This window comes from Chiloscyllium punctatum, chromosome 37, assembly GCF_047496795.1.
Source record: "Chiloscyllium punctatum isolate Juve2018m chromosome 37, sChiPun1.3, whole genome shotgun sequence".
In the NCBI taxonomy this organism is placed as follows: domain Eukaryota; kingdom Metazoa; phylum Chordata; class Chondrichthyes; order Orectolobiformes; family Hemiscylliidae; genus Chiloscyllium; species Chiloscyllium punctatum.
Window position 1 is genome coordinate 44648324 of NC_092775.1, and position 14993 is coordinate 44663316.

Here is a 14993-nt window from a genome sequence, read left to right on the forward strand (position 1 = left end):
GTTGTCTACTGCAATTCTCCACTGCTCAACTCATTTTGTGTGCATTCCACCTCTGTGGACTCACACTATTGTGTGCTAACCAGCAGTGGCAACACTCAATACTGCCAGACCTTTGGGAATTTGTTTAGCAGGTACCATATTTAAATCCCAGCTGTGTATCAGCTCAAACGTGACTAGACAGAAGCTGTCATTGACAATTTGTTGCTGCACAATTCTGCTCCACCAATAGACAATAGGTGCAGGAGAGGCCATTCTGCTCTTCGAGCCTGCACCACCATTCATTATGATCATGGCTGATCATCCTCAATCAGTATTCTGTTGCTGCCTTATCTCTATAACCCTTGATTCCACTATCCTTGATAGCTCTATCCAACTCTTTCTTAAACGAATCCAGACACTGGGCCTTCACTGCCTTCTGGAGCAGAGCATTCCACCCACCCACCACTCTCTGGTGAAGAGGTTTCTCCTCATCTCTGTCCTAAATGGCCTACCCCTTATTTTTAAGCTGTGTTCTCTGGTTCGGGACTCACCCATCAACGGAAACATGTTTCCTGCCTCCAGAGTGTCCAATCCTTTAATAATCTTATACGTCTCAATCAGATCCCTCTCAGTCTTCTAAACTCAAGGGTATACAAGCCCAGTTGCTCCAATCTTTCAACATAAGATCGTCCTGCCATTCCAGGAATTGACCTCGTGAACCTACGCTGCACTCTCTCAATAGCCAGAATGTCTTTCCTCAAATTTGGAGACCAGAACTGCACACAATATTCCAGTTGCGGTCTCACCAGGGCCCTGTACAGCTGAAGAAGAACCTCTTTGCTTCTATACTGAATCCCTCTTGTTACGAAGGCCAGCATGCTATTAGCTTTCTTCACTACCTGCTGTACCTGCATGCTTGCCTTCATTGACTGGTGTACAAGAACACCCAGTTCTCTTTGTACTGCCCCTTTACCTAACTTGACTCCATTTAGGTAGTAATCCGCCTTACTGTTCTTGCCACCAAAGTGGCTAACCATACATTTATCCACATTAAACTGCATCTGCCATGCATCTGTTCACTCACCTAACCTGTCCAGGTCACCCTGTAATCTCTTAACATCCTCCTCACATTTCACCCTGCCACCCAGCTTTGTAGCATCAGCAAATTTGCTAATGTTACTATTAATACCATCTTCTATATCATTAATATATATTGTAAAAAGCTGCGGTCCCAGCACTAATCCCTGCGGTACCCCACTGGTCACTGCCAGCCATTCCAAAAGGGAGCCGTTTATCATTACTCTTTGTTTCCTGTCAGCTAACCAATTTTCAATCCAAGTCAGTACTTTGTCCCCAATACCATGCGCCCTAATTTTGCTCACTAACCTCCTATGTGGGACTTTATCAAAGGCTTTCTGAAAGTCCAGGTACACTACATCCACTGGATCTCCCTTGTCCATCTTCAGAGTTACATCCTCAGAAAATGCCAGAAGATTAGCTAAGCATGATTTCCCCTTCATAAATCCATGCTGACTCTGACCTATCCTGTTACTGCTATCCAGATGTGTCGTAATTTCATCCTTTATAATTGACTCCAGCATCTTTCCCACCACTGAGGTCAGACTAATTGGTCTATAATTTCCTGCTTTCTCTCTCGCTCCTTTCTTAAAAAGTGGTACAACATTAGCCACCCTCCAATCCGCAGGAACTGATCCTGAACCAACTTTGACCCAGGGGTGCTACTGGATGTAATGGTGCAGAGGAAAGCCATCCTCTCTCCTCAGGCTGCTCAGAGAAGACCATAGCACCAAACCCCACCGGCCTGTCAGAAGTTGCCACCCAGCTCATTGCAGTCAACTTACAAAGGAACACCCAGTAATGCAGGATGAAGTTTAATGGCTGATGGCACTCTGCAAGAATAATTGCCATAATTTTCTCCCCGCTACCTCACATTCACTCTATCTCTGCCTTTGCAGCCATGTCCCATTAAAGTGCATGGTCAACCACTCTCACAATTGCACGCAGTATCTTCCCTCAGTTTCTATCAGCCACATCAACCCCTGAGTTAGTACACCAACTGCAGAAAACGCTGGGGAAATTCAGTAGGTCTGTCAGTACCTGTGGCAACAGAAACTGAGTTAATGTCTCGAATCCAATATAACTCTTCTTTTGAATGCCTACTACTAACTCTACATATGCTCTGCTGTCTTACTGAATCACCCAGGATATCTCACAGCCTTTCCTCCACTTGCATCAGAACAAACATCTGTGCCAGCCACTTCTATCTCACTCAATCCTTCTCTTTGTCTTACTTCTTTAGAAAACAGCTCACAATCGGGCAGAGAGTGATGTTGGGTGGGGTGCCCGAAAGTAATACATTACTTCCTATGAGGAAAGAATCCTCACCTTAGCAGGAGGGATCTGTGACTACTCAGGCGCTGATGTTGAGACCTCAATATCCCAGCGACTGAGTAAGGAATTATTGTCAAGTGCTGAGCAGCTTTCCCATCACCAGCACTGAATGTGTTTGTAACCTGCCCTAACCTTTACCCCTATTCTGCAGCTCATTCTCAGGCATTTCCTGCAGGCACAAGTTTGCACCTTGAAGAGACTAGTCCTTCTAAATGTCACTTCCCATTTTCCCTCTAAGGATTAAGACAACTTGAAGGATGCACCGGCAACATTGTCTGCTGCACCCTTCAGCAGCACAGATACTTACACCTTGTGGGTATTTTACCTAGATTAGAGTCAGAGCTGAAAATGTGTTGCTGGAAAAGCGCAGCAGAGCTGAAAATATGTTGCTGGAAAAGCGCTGAAAATGTGTTGCTGGAAAAGCCTGAAGAAGGGCTCATGCCCGAAACGTCGATTCTCATGCTCCTTGGATGCTGCCTGACCTGATCTCCAGCATCTGCAGTCCTCACTTTCTCCTAGATTAGAGTCAGGACAACTTTCTGCTGAGCACATCAATGGGACATCTCCACAGCTGGGTGGTGGGAAATTTGTCTTTTATTGATAGCACTCTAAGGACTGCCAGTGACAATTTGTCTATTAAGCCCCGGATGAAAAAGGACTCTTTCTGTTCAGTTATTAATAACTTGGTTCAAAGGCATAGACATAGGGACAGTAGGTAGGTTTATCAGAGACACTTAGGAAAATAGATGAAAGATGGTGGAATCCACTACTGCTGTCTGTACCATACTGGCTCCAGCTTGTATGCTGTCTCCATGGACAGAATAGTGGCTGCCATGGAGAGCCAGGTCCACTCAGTGTCTGCTGGATATATACAGGCCTGCACTCTATTGTTGTAAACATTAATTCTCAGCATTAACAACAAGGTGATGGAGGTGGGGGATGTGGAAAGGGGGTGGCAAGGGTGTCTGACATCACCCCAGCTTTCCCTTCCTCCCAAAGAGACAGGGTACTGCGAGTAGAGACTAAACAGTTGCAGATGCTGGAATCCAGGGTAGACAAACAGGAAGCTGGGAGAACACAGCAAGCCAGGTGAAGAAGGGTTACACAAAAAGTCAACTGCTCCACTCTCATTCCTCTCAGTCACCCACTGGATTCATCCCTCCCATGGACCAACCACGTCATACTCTCTACCTGTCTCCACCTCACCACTTTGCTGCCCCAACCCCTTTATCTTCAGCTCCCTCTACACCCACTCCCATTTCTTAAAGAAGGTTTACACCCAAAACATTGAATTCTCCGCCTGATGCTGCCTGGCTTGCTCTGTTCTCCCAGGATACTGCGAGTAGCCAGAGGAGGAACCACCGATATTTCCACTCCGGACTCTCCAGAAGTACCTGAATCCTCCACCTGCACTATGCCTGCAATTCACAACCCTGCAGGAGTTCAAGACATGAGAGTGAACCGGCATCTGGCCAAGGCACACTCAGCATTTGTGAAGATATAATCACGCTTTTAAATATATGTTCAGTTTTCACCATCAGCGCTGTGAATGACTGTAATTGTAGCTGCAGCCACAAGACTGAAGCTAGACAGCCTAGTCATCCATAGTTCCATCATTTTTCAGATCGTAATGGAGAAGTATAAAGCTGGTTCTTGGTGCTGAACTGAGTGAAGACTCATTATAGCAGTGTTAGGCAGGAACTGGAAAAAATGGGCAGGAAACAACTGTTTGAAGGTAAATCCACGTCTGATATGGGAATGTTTTAGAAGCTGGTTGACCGGAATCAAGTCCAGCATGTTCCTGTGAGGATGAAAATTAAGGATGGCAAGATTTGAAAAACCTTGGATGATCAAAGATGTTATGAGGTTAGATATAAGTAAAAAGGAAGCATGTGTAAGATTTAGGAAACATAAACCAAAAAAGTCTCCTGAGGTGTGTAAAGGAAGCAGAAAGTGCTTAAAAAATTAGGAGGGCTAGAAGAGGCCATGAAATGTCCTTGGCAAGTAGGATTAAGGAGAATCCCAAGACATTTTATGTGCATGATAGGTTACTGGGGAAAGAGTGGGTCCACTCTAGGACAAAGGAGGGAATTTATAGTGGAGCCAGAGGAAATGGGTCAAGTCATTATTGAGTACTACACATTGGTATTCACCAAAGAGAAAGGCATGGATGTTGGTGAATTAGAGAGGGGTTTGTTGATATTCTAATGCATGTCGATGTTAAGAAGGATGTTGTGAAAAACATTAAGGTAGGTAAGTCCCCAGGCCATATGGGATCTATACCAACTTACTGAAGGAGGCAAGGGAGGTGATTGCTGAGGCCTTGACAGAGGTCTTTGTATCCTCTTTAGCTACAGATGAGGTCCCAGAAGACTGGAGAATAGCAAAAGTTGTTCCTTTGTTTAAGAAGGGCAACAAGGATAAACCAGGAAACCATAGGTCGGTGAGGCTTACATCAATGGGAGGAAATTATTGGAAAAGGCTCTTAGAGAGAGGGTTTACTTGCATTTGGGGGATAATGGACTTATTAGGGATAGTCAATATGGCTTTATGCAGGGTAGGTGTTGTCTCACCGACTTGATTGAGTTTTTTGAGGAAGTGACAAAGATAATTGATGAAGGTAAGGTAGTGGAAGTTGTCTACATGGACTTTACTAAAACATTTGAGAAGATCCCTTGTGATAGGCTGGTCCAGGAGATTAAATCACTTGAAATCCATGGTGAGTTGGTAATTTGGATTCAAAATTGGCTCGTAGAAGACAAAAGGTAGTTTTGGAGGTGTGTTTTTCTGATTGCAGCCCTGTGACCAGTGATGTTCCACAAGGATCAGTGCTGACACCTCTGTTTTTTGTATATAAATGATTTGGATGAAAGTGTAAGTCGACTGATTTGTAAGTTTGTAGATGACATGAACATCAATAGTGAGCAAGGATATCAAAGGATGCAGAAGCACATAGATCAACTGGAAAACTGAGCAGAGAAATGACAGATGGAGATAAATCCGAACAAGTGTGAGGTGATGCATTTTGGGAGGTCAATGCAAGACAAAAGTATGCTGGAAAAACCTGGATCCTTAGGAGAATTGATATCCAGAGGGATCTAGGCATACAGGTCTACAGTTCCTTGAGAGAGGCAATGCAAGTGGATAAGGTGATAAAGAAGGCATACGGCTTGCTTGCCTTCATCAGTCGGGCATTGAGTATAAAAGTTGGCAAGTCATGTTGCAGCTGTGTAAGACTTTGGTCAAATCATATTTGGAGTATTGTGTGCAGTTCTGGTTGTCACACAATTAGAATGATGTGGTAGCTTTGGAGAGTGTGCAAAAGTGGTTTACCAGGATGTTACCTAGATTGGAGTGCATTAGCTATTAAGACTATAAAGAAATGTCGACAGTGTTTGCTAGTGTGTCGGAGGCTGAGAGATGACCTTATAGATGTATATAAAATTATGAGAGGAATGGATAGGGTGGATAGTTGGAGTTTCTTTCCCAGGTGATAATGTCGAATACAAGATGGCATAGGTTTAAGTTGAAATGGAGAAAATTTAAAGGAGATGTATGAGGAAAGATTTTTTACAGAGAAGGTGGTAGGTGCCTGGAATGTGCAGAAAGAAGTTGTAGAAGCAGATACAGTAGCAAGGCTTAAAAAGCATTAGACAGACACATGAGAATTGCGGGATATGGACCATGTGCAGGCAGATGGGATTAGTTTAGAATAGCAATTTGGTCAGTACAGATGTGATGGACCAAAGGGTTTGTTCCTGTTCCCTACTGTTCTAAGTTCTTTTTTCTGATGCTATTTTAAATATATGCAAATAGGCTTCTTGCCACTTACTAGCCGGATCTTTGACTCCGCCCTGGGTGAAAAATCAGACTTTTTTCACTAAAGTTAGAGAATCTAACTTTTCTGTTCTCACCATATTTTACCAACTTAGTCCATTACATTCAGGAGCTGGGAAGGCACCAATGGGGTCTACTTTTATGAGCTCATGCAATTTATTAGGAGATTCAGTCACCAGAAGAACACATTTGCAAAATTACCCCATCATATTTGTGACAAAAACTGAGTAGTTTTGTTCAGGTTTGGTTTGGTGGCACATCCTTTAAGTCCAATCATACACCTAAGAACCAGAAATCCGTCAGGATAGTGATCCTGGCAATTAAACTGAGATTGCACTCACTGGTGATATCTGTTGCTCCATACAATGTTGATGGGATTCATATTTAAGAAATATTGGTGGCACCTCTCAGATGCCATCCTGCAAACAAGGCTGCAACATATAAACATTATTGCCAGGCTGGCGAAAGGTGTGAATCTGGGTGATTTGAGGGCCACTCCTGTTTCTTGGGGGACACACACCAAACAACCCCACCGTCCTGTGGTCGACCACTTCAACACCCCCTCCCACTCCGCCAAGAACATGCAAGTCCTCAGCCGCCTCCACTACCAAATCCAAGCCACCCGACGACTGGAGGAAGAAAGCCTCATCTTCTGCCTTGGGTCCCTTAAACCACACAACATCAACGTTGACTTCACCAGTTTCCTTATCTCCACTCCCCTTACTTCATCCCAGATCCAATCCTCCAATTCAGCACTGCCTTCTTCAACTATCCTACCTATCCATCTTCCTTCCCATTTATCCAATTTTTGGGCCAAGGTGCTTCTCAGCTCAAGTTTTACTTGAAGACAATCCCAATACAATAAGTTTTACTAAGGATGGGGTGGAAAATTGAGTAGTTTAAATATGAACCATGCTACCCGACTTCTTCATTTGCACTTGACATTGAATTTCTAGAACAATATTCAAAATCCAAGAAACTCCAGTGACTGCTTTCCAGGATGAAATAACAATATGGAAAAAGCCTATGAAGAAAGCAAATTAAAATCTCAGAGAAGCAACCAGCCAGATAGAAATGGACCAGCAGTTTGATATTCCTGAAAGAAATGAACAATTCTACCTGCACTTAAAAGGTAATTATAAAGAATTAGCAACTTGAGAGAGCTACTATCTTTATTATTTTGTCTATTGTAAGAGTTATGTAGAAGGTTTGAAGATTTAGATTACTATCACATCTGTACTGGCTTATCCATCATAAAATAAATTTGCTTGATATTTTAAAACCAAAACAAAACTTGATATGATGAAGTGTCACATTCAAAATCTCAGCTGCAAATCAATGTAAAAGCGAATAGCTATAAGCAAGTCTCAAGTATAGTTTTCTGTTTGTTTCTTGGCGCATTAACAAAAACTGACTTAGATCTCAAAGCAACAATCCACTCTGCATCGTTTGCCAATTGATACTTAATCAGCAGCATACTGACAGACATTGGTACTGATGTAAACTGTGTTGGAAGGCTGGGCAATTTTAACAATGTTAGGACAATAATTACAAGAAATGACAAACTAAGTTTATGGAGGAATTCCCATTCAGTAAAATTATGGAGATATTAAAGGATTACCTGTCATTATCCAATGTTTAAATGAGTGAGGGTTTATACTGATTCTTTGATAATTCATTTGGTTTTGAATGTGCATTCAAGGCCAAAATCACATTTGTGGAATTTCAGTTTGGAAACTGTTCAGTTGATATTCGGGAAATTTCAACTTAAATTGCGAAAAGTATAAAACAAATCCGAATAGTTAATTTGATGATACGCAATTTAAAGTTGTAATGCAGTCATTAACATAAAATTGAAATAACCTTTCTCTTTGTGATGTGGTAAAAACAAGGACTGCAGATGCTGGAAACCAGATTCTAGATTAGAGTGGTGCTGGAAAAGCATAGCAGTTCAGGCAGCATCCGAGGAGCAGTAAAATCGATTATTTATCTCTCCACCCTTCAGGCACTCTGCCTGTATTCCTGATGAAGGGCTTTTGCCCGAAATGTCGATTTTCCTGCTCCTCGGATGCTGCCTGAACTGCTGTGCTTTTCCAGCACCACTCTAATCTAGAATCTTTGTGATGTGTAAAAAGCAAACAAACCAAAATTATTTTCATGTAAATCCTACAATTTCCAAGAAGTTTAAGCGTATGGGGAAGACCAGACAAGTGGAACTAATGAGTAAATACAGGTAGGATGGTTCAAATGGCCTCAATCTCTGTTGGAGCACTTTATGGTTCTATGAATTCTTACAACCAGCTATTATAACCACTTAGCTGTTGAAATGCAAACAATCTCTCAATATCTACTCTGTCAAAATCATATATGTCCCAGTGACATCACCGATCACTCTTCTAAGGACCCATGAATATGGAAACTTTACACCTCATAATAGGACAACCATCTCATCTCAAGAATCAGTTTAATGAACTCACATCATCACACTAGCTTAAATGTTAGTATATCTTTCTTTCAGGAACTAAAACTCTGTAAAATAGTTCACCTGCAGTTTTATCAAATACTGTCAAATTGTAGGAAGACTTCCTACAATAGTGCTTTCCTGATGAAGGGCTTTTGCCTAAAACATTGATTCTCCTGCTCCTCAGATGCTGCCTGACCTGCTGTGCTTTTCCAGCAGCGCACTCTTGACTCTAATCTCCAGCATCTGCAGTACTCACTTTTGCCCAATTGTAAGAAGACTTTGTTTTCCTATTCAATTCCAAACATCTTGCAATAAAAGCAAACATATTATGTTCACAATTCCTTACTAAACATACTGCATTTCCTCTATGAAGACATTCAAAACTCTAAAGATGGTCAATAGAATTGGATATTAGAGGACACTCAGTTTTAAGTAATTTGATGATTGTCTTCATCACTGCTAATCACTCTTCAACATAAACATGTTATAATTTAAGTTTGATTCCATAATGTCCACAATATTGCAAAACTGACTGATTTGTGAAGTGCTTTGAAACTTTTCTATAATGAGTTAAATGCAAATCATTTTATTTAGTTTCTTCTACTAAGAAATGTAATGAAATACACCCTAATTCCAAAGGCTAAAACACTAACTGACTCTGGGTAATTTTAAAAAGGTGTAATGTTTATTTATATCGTGTTTCCCATTGCACCATATGACATTTTACAAGGTTGACAAAGTTGACAAATTCAGCTTTGTAAAACAACTTTTGCTTAGAGTTGCACAATTATTAATAAAAGTGGATATGAAGCAAGAAGTTAAATAAAAGGAGCTAAAGACTGAGTCTGAACTCAAAGTAAAGGAAAAGATCACGCAATTTCATAGAGTGGATGGAGCCAGTCTAACAGAAGACAATTTCCAGAATTTCTGGTACTGCCTCTACTTGACACTTATTGAAAGGGACCTACCATAGGTATGTAACACATGCATCGGAATTTTTTTATTTATTCCTTCACTGGTTATGAGCTTTGACGGTTGGGATAACATTTATTCTGAGGAGAAAGTGAGGACTGCAGATGCTGGAGATCAGAGCTGAAAATGTGTTGCTGGAAAAGCGCAGCAGGTCAGGCAGCATCCAAGGAACAGGAGAATCGACATTTCGGGCATCAGCCCTGAAGAAGGGCTGATGCCCGAAACGTCGATTCTCCTGTTCCTTGGATGCTGCTTGACCTGCTGCGCTTTCCCAGCAACACATTTTCACCAGCGATAACATTTATTCCCAATACCTAAATCCTCTTAAGAAGTTGATGTTGAGCTGCTTTTTTGAACCACTTCAGTCCTGTTGTTAAATGTATATCCACAATGCTATTAGAATGGAAGTTCAAGGATTTTGATGCAGCAACACCGAAGGAACAGTCATTTATTTCCAAGTCAGAATGATGAATGATTTGGAGAAAGACTTACACATGGGAATGTTCCTTTGCATATGCTGCCTTCCTCCTTCTAGGTGGAAGTGGTTGTTGGTTTGGAAGATGCTTTGGAGGACCTGTGACGAATTTCCACAGAGCATCTTAGATATTACACACTGTTACTGTTGATCGTCAGTAGTAGAGGGAGTGAATGTTGTGGGTGGTGTGCTAATCAAGCAGGCTGCTTTGTCCTGGATGGTGTCAAGGTTCCTGGGTGTTGTTGGATGTTTACTCAGCTAAGCAAGTGAGGAATATTCTATACACTCTTGACTTGTTTCTGGTCAATGGTAACCCCCTTCCTAGGTTGTTGATAATCAGGATTTAGTGATAGTAATGTCATTGAATATCAACAGGAATCACACAGAATGGGAAAATTGTGACTTCAATCAGAATTAAGTACCAATTTGCGGGCACAAACTGATGTCCTTTTTTATGTGTACATGGGATGTTATTGGGCCAACATTTATTACCAGAGAGTGAATAAGAGCCAATTACATTTCTGTGGGTCAGGATTCACATGCACACCTAACCAGGTCAGGATGACAGATATCCCTTCAAAAAATACTTTAGTGAACCAATTGAGTTTTTACAAAAATTGACTCTGGATGCAATTAGGCTAATCCTTTATTCCAGACTTCAATAGCCTGGGACTCTGGATTGCTAGTCTTGTTTTTGACCATTTGTGCACACTCCTAGCTGAACACATATGTTCCTGGCAGCCATATACTCATTCCCTCAACAATGGTAGCATTAATTAAAAGGCTCACCATGGGACTTTCAGGTGATGTGCTATTGCTTCTAATTTACTGGTACAGAATGAATACAATCTGCTGAGTATTATTGGCAGAGTTTAGAAAAGTCTTTGGATTTATAGGAGACTGAAGGAGGACAGAGGAATTCGAAGGCCTGTCAGTAGAAAGTCTTCCTTCAGGAATGAGTACTTCTGATCTCTTGGGTTGCACCACAACTTGGAGATGGAGAACTGGCAACAGAGGCAGGAGCTGCATTAAATGAATGGAGGTGATGGACTCTCAGTAGAATGCTGTACCAAGAGGTCATAAAGTACACTGCCCCCATCTCTAGCACAGCTTTGAGCAACATCTGAGATGGTTACACTTCTGAAAAAAGGTGCGATGAATGAATCATTCCACCTCAACATGGTCTTCTGTGGTAAAGAATTCCACAGATTTAAAACCCTCTGAGAGAAAAAAAGTCCTTCTTATCTCCATCTTAATTGGGTGATCCTTACACTGTCCCCTGTTCTTAGACCCCCACAAAGTAAAAAAAACATTTCTGCATCTATCCTGTTAAGTCTCCTAAGAATCATTTGTGTTTCAAGAATGCTTCCACTCATTCTTCTAAACTCCAATAAGGACAAGTCTAACCTACTCAGTCTCTGCTAATGAAAAAGTCTCTCCATGTACAGAATCAAACAAGTGAACTACCTCCAGTGCCAATATATCTTTCTGTGGATAAAGGGACCAAGACTGGTTATTCCAGTTGTGGTCTGATGAGTGTTTTTAGCAAGACCTCTCTATTTTTCTACTGCAATTCCTTTGAAATAAATGCCCACAGTCTGGTCAGAGCATTGAGTACAGGAGTTGGGAGATCATGTTGCGGCTGTACAGGACATTGGTTGGGATACTTTTGGAATATTGTGTGCAGTTCTGGTCACCTTCCTATCGGAAAGATGTTCTGAAACTTGAAAGGGTTCAGAAAAGATTTACAAGGATGTTGCCAGGATTGGAGGATTTGAGCTATAGGGAGAGGTTGAATAGGCTGGGACTGATTTCCCTGGAGTGTCAGAGGCTGAGGGGTGACCTTATAGAGTTTTATAAAATCAAGAGGGGCATGGATAGGATAAATAGACAAAGTCTTTTCCCTGGGGTGGGAGAGTCCAGAACTAGAGAGCATAGGATTAGGGTGAGAGGGGAAAGATATAAAAGAGACCTGAGGGGCAATGTTTCACGTAGAGAGTGGTGTGTGTGTGGAATGAGCTGTCAGAGGAAGTGGTGGAGGCTAGAACAATTGCAACATTTAAAAGGCATCTGGATGGGTATATGAATAGGAAGGGTTTGGAGGGATATGGGCCGGGTGCTGGCAGATGGGACAAGATTGGGTTGGGATATCTGGTTGGCATGGATGAGTTAGACCGAAGGGTCTGTTTCCATTCTGAACATCTCTATGACTATGACTCTAAATGCCTTCCCTATCACCTGCTGAACTTGGTTGCACCTCCTCGATGCTGCAGTTTTTGTTCTTTCCCCATTTAAATGATATCCAGTTTTTTTATTATTCCTGTTAAAATGCATTACCTCAACATTTTCACCCGTTATATTTCCTGCCAAGTGTTTGACCATTCATTTCACCTGTCTGTAGACTTTTTGTGTCATCCTCGCCATTTGCTATTCTTGTGTCTTCTACAAACATGATAGTAATACATTCACTTCTGTCATCCAAGTCATAACTGTACATTGTAAATAATTGTGACCCCAACACTGATCCCTGTGGCACTCAACTAGTTGCAGGTTGATATCCTGAAAATGCTCCCTATATGCCAACTCTTTGACTTTTATTCGTTAGCTAATTGTCTATCCATGTGACTATACTACTTTAACATCATGGGCTCTTATTAAGTCATCTTATATGCAATATCATATTGAATGCCTTTTGAAAATCCAAATATATTACATCTAGTTCCTTTTTAACTATCTTGCTTATTATTTCCTCAAAAACGTTATCAGGCATGATTTTCCCTTCATGATCCAAGTTGACTTTGCTTGATTAAATATGTATTTACAATGCTCTGCTATTACTTCCACTTTAAGAGAATCTAACATCCACCCAATGACAGACGTTAAGCTATCTGGCCTATCATTATTCTTTTGTCTCCCTCCTTTTGTTATATTGACAAATTTTCAGTCTGATGTGAGTTTTCCAGAACCGAAGGATGCTCAATATATTCGGACAAGTGAATCCATTAGCTCTGTAGCTATTTCTTTTAAAATCCTAGGATGTAAGTATATTAGGTCCATCCATTTTATCGATCTTTAATCCCAATAGTTTCCCTAATACTTTTGCTCCAGTGATAGTTGTTTTTTTTATTTATTCTCTCCTATAGCTCCCTGATTATTTAGTACTTTTGGAATGCCATTAATGTACCCTACCATGAAGACTAATGCAAAGTATTCATTCTGCCATTTCCTGGTTCCCGTTAATATTTTTCCAGGTCTGTTGTCTAATGAGTCTATGTTCGCTTTGGCCTCTCCCTTCCATTTTATATATTTAAAAAAGTTCTTACTATCCATTTTTATATTATGCCCACGTAGTTTATTTTTTCCCTCCATTTTTTGATCATCTTTTGTTGACTTTGAAAACATTCCCACTGAATTTTTCTTTTTTATCTTTCAATTTAATACTATTCTCCTTAACTTCCTTGGTTAACTGTGGTCAGTTTATCCACTGCCTAAAGACTTCTTCTTCACTGGAATATACCATTGTTGTGAATCATAAACTATTTTCTTAAATACTTGCCATTGCTCCTTGACTGTCTTTTCTGGTAAACTCTTTATTTGAGATTCCTTATAATCTCCTTATAAATACTCATGAACCAAATTGCAGCTGCAATAGGAGGGATATTATTAAACTGGAGAGGGTACAGAAAAGACTTACAAGGATGTCCATGGGTCTGGAGGGCTTGAGTTATAAGAAGAGGGTGGATAAGATGGGACTTCTTTCATTGGAGTGTAGGAGATCAAGAGGTCACCATATAGAGGTTTATAAAATCATGAGGGGCCTGGATAAGGTGAATAGAAAATGTCTTTATCCTAGTTGAAAAGTTCAAAACTAGAGGGAATAATTTTAAAGTGAGAGGAGAAAGATTTAAAAGGGACCTGAGAGGCAACCTTTTTTAGACAAGGGGTGGTTGATATGTGGAATGAACTGCCAGAGGAAATGGTAGATGCAAGTACAGTTACAACATTTAAAAGACATTTGGACTGGTACATAATTGGGAAGATTTGGAGGGATATGGGCCAAATGCAGGCAAATGGGACTAGTTTAACTAGGGAAAATTGATTAGCTTGGACAAGTTGGATCGAAGTGTCTGTATGCATGCTGTATGACTCTATGACTGTGTCACCAGTGTTCCTAATTTTGTGGTTTACTTGAATGATATATAAATGCACAACAATACTTGAAAGATCATGTGAAATAATTGGAAGCCTTAGTTAAGCAGGTACGGTTAGCTGATATAGTGGTAAATCTTGCCAAGGGTTTGTCATAATCACATGGGTAACTTTATCAAGGAGGATGTACTGGCTCTGGAGTGTGTTCAGATGTTCACAAGAATGGCCCCGAGAATGAAAAGCGCAACTTATGAGGAACGTTTGAGGACTCTGGGTTTATACTCAATGGAATTTAGAATGATGAGGAGGGGGAGTCTCATTGAAACATACAGAATACTGAATGACCTGGACAGAGTGGATGCTGGGACAATGTTTCCATTGGTAGGAGAGACTAGGACCAGAGGACATAAAAGGGAAGGTCTTTTAGAACGGCGATTAGGAGAAACTTCTTCAGCCAGAGAGTGGTGAATCTATGGAATTCATTGCCACAGTTGGCTGCGAAGGCGAGGTCATTGAGTATATTTAAGACTGAGATAGATAGGTTCTTGGGTATCAAGGGGATCAAGGATTACACGGAGAAAGCAGAAGAATAGGGTTGAGAAACTTATCAGCTATGGTTGAATGGCAGAGCAGACTTGATGGGCTGAATAGCCTAATTTCTGCTCCTATGTTTCATGGTCTTATAGTCTTACTTAGAAAATATAG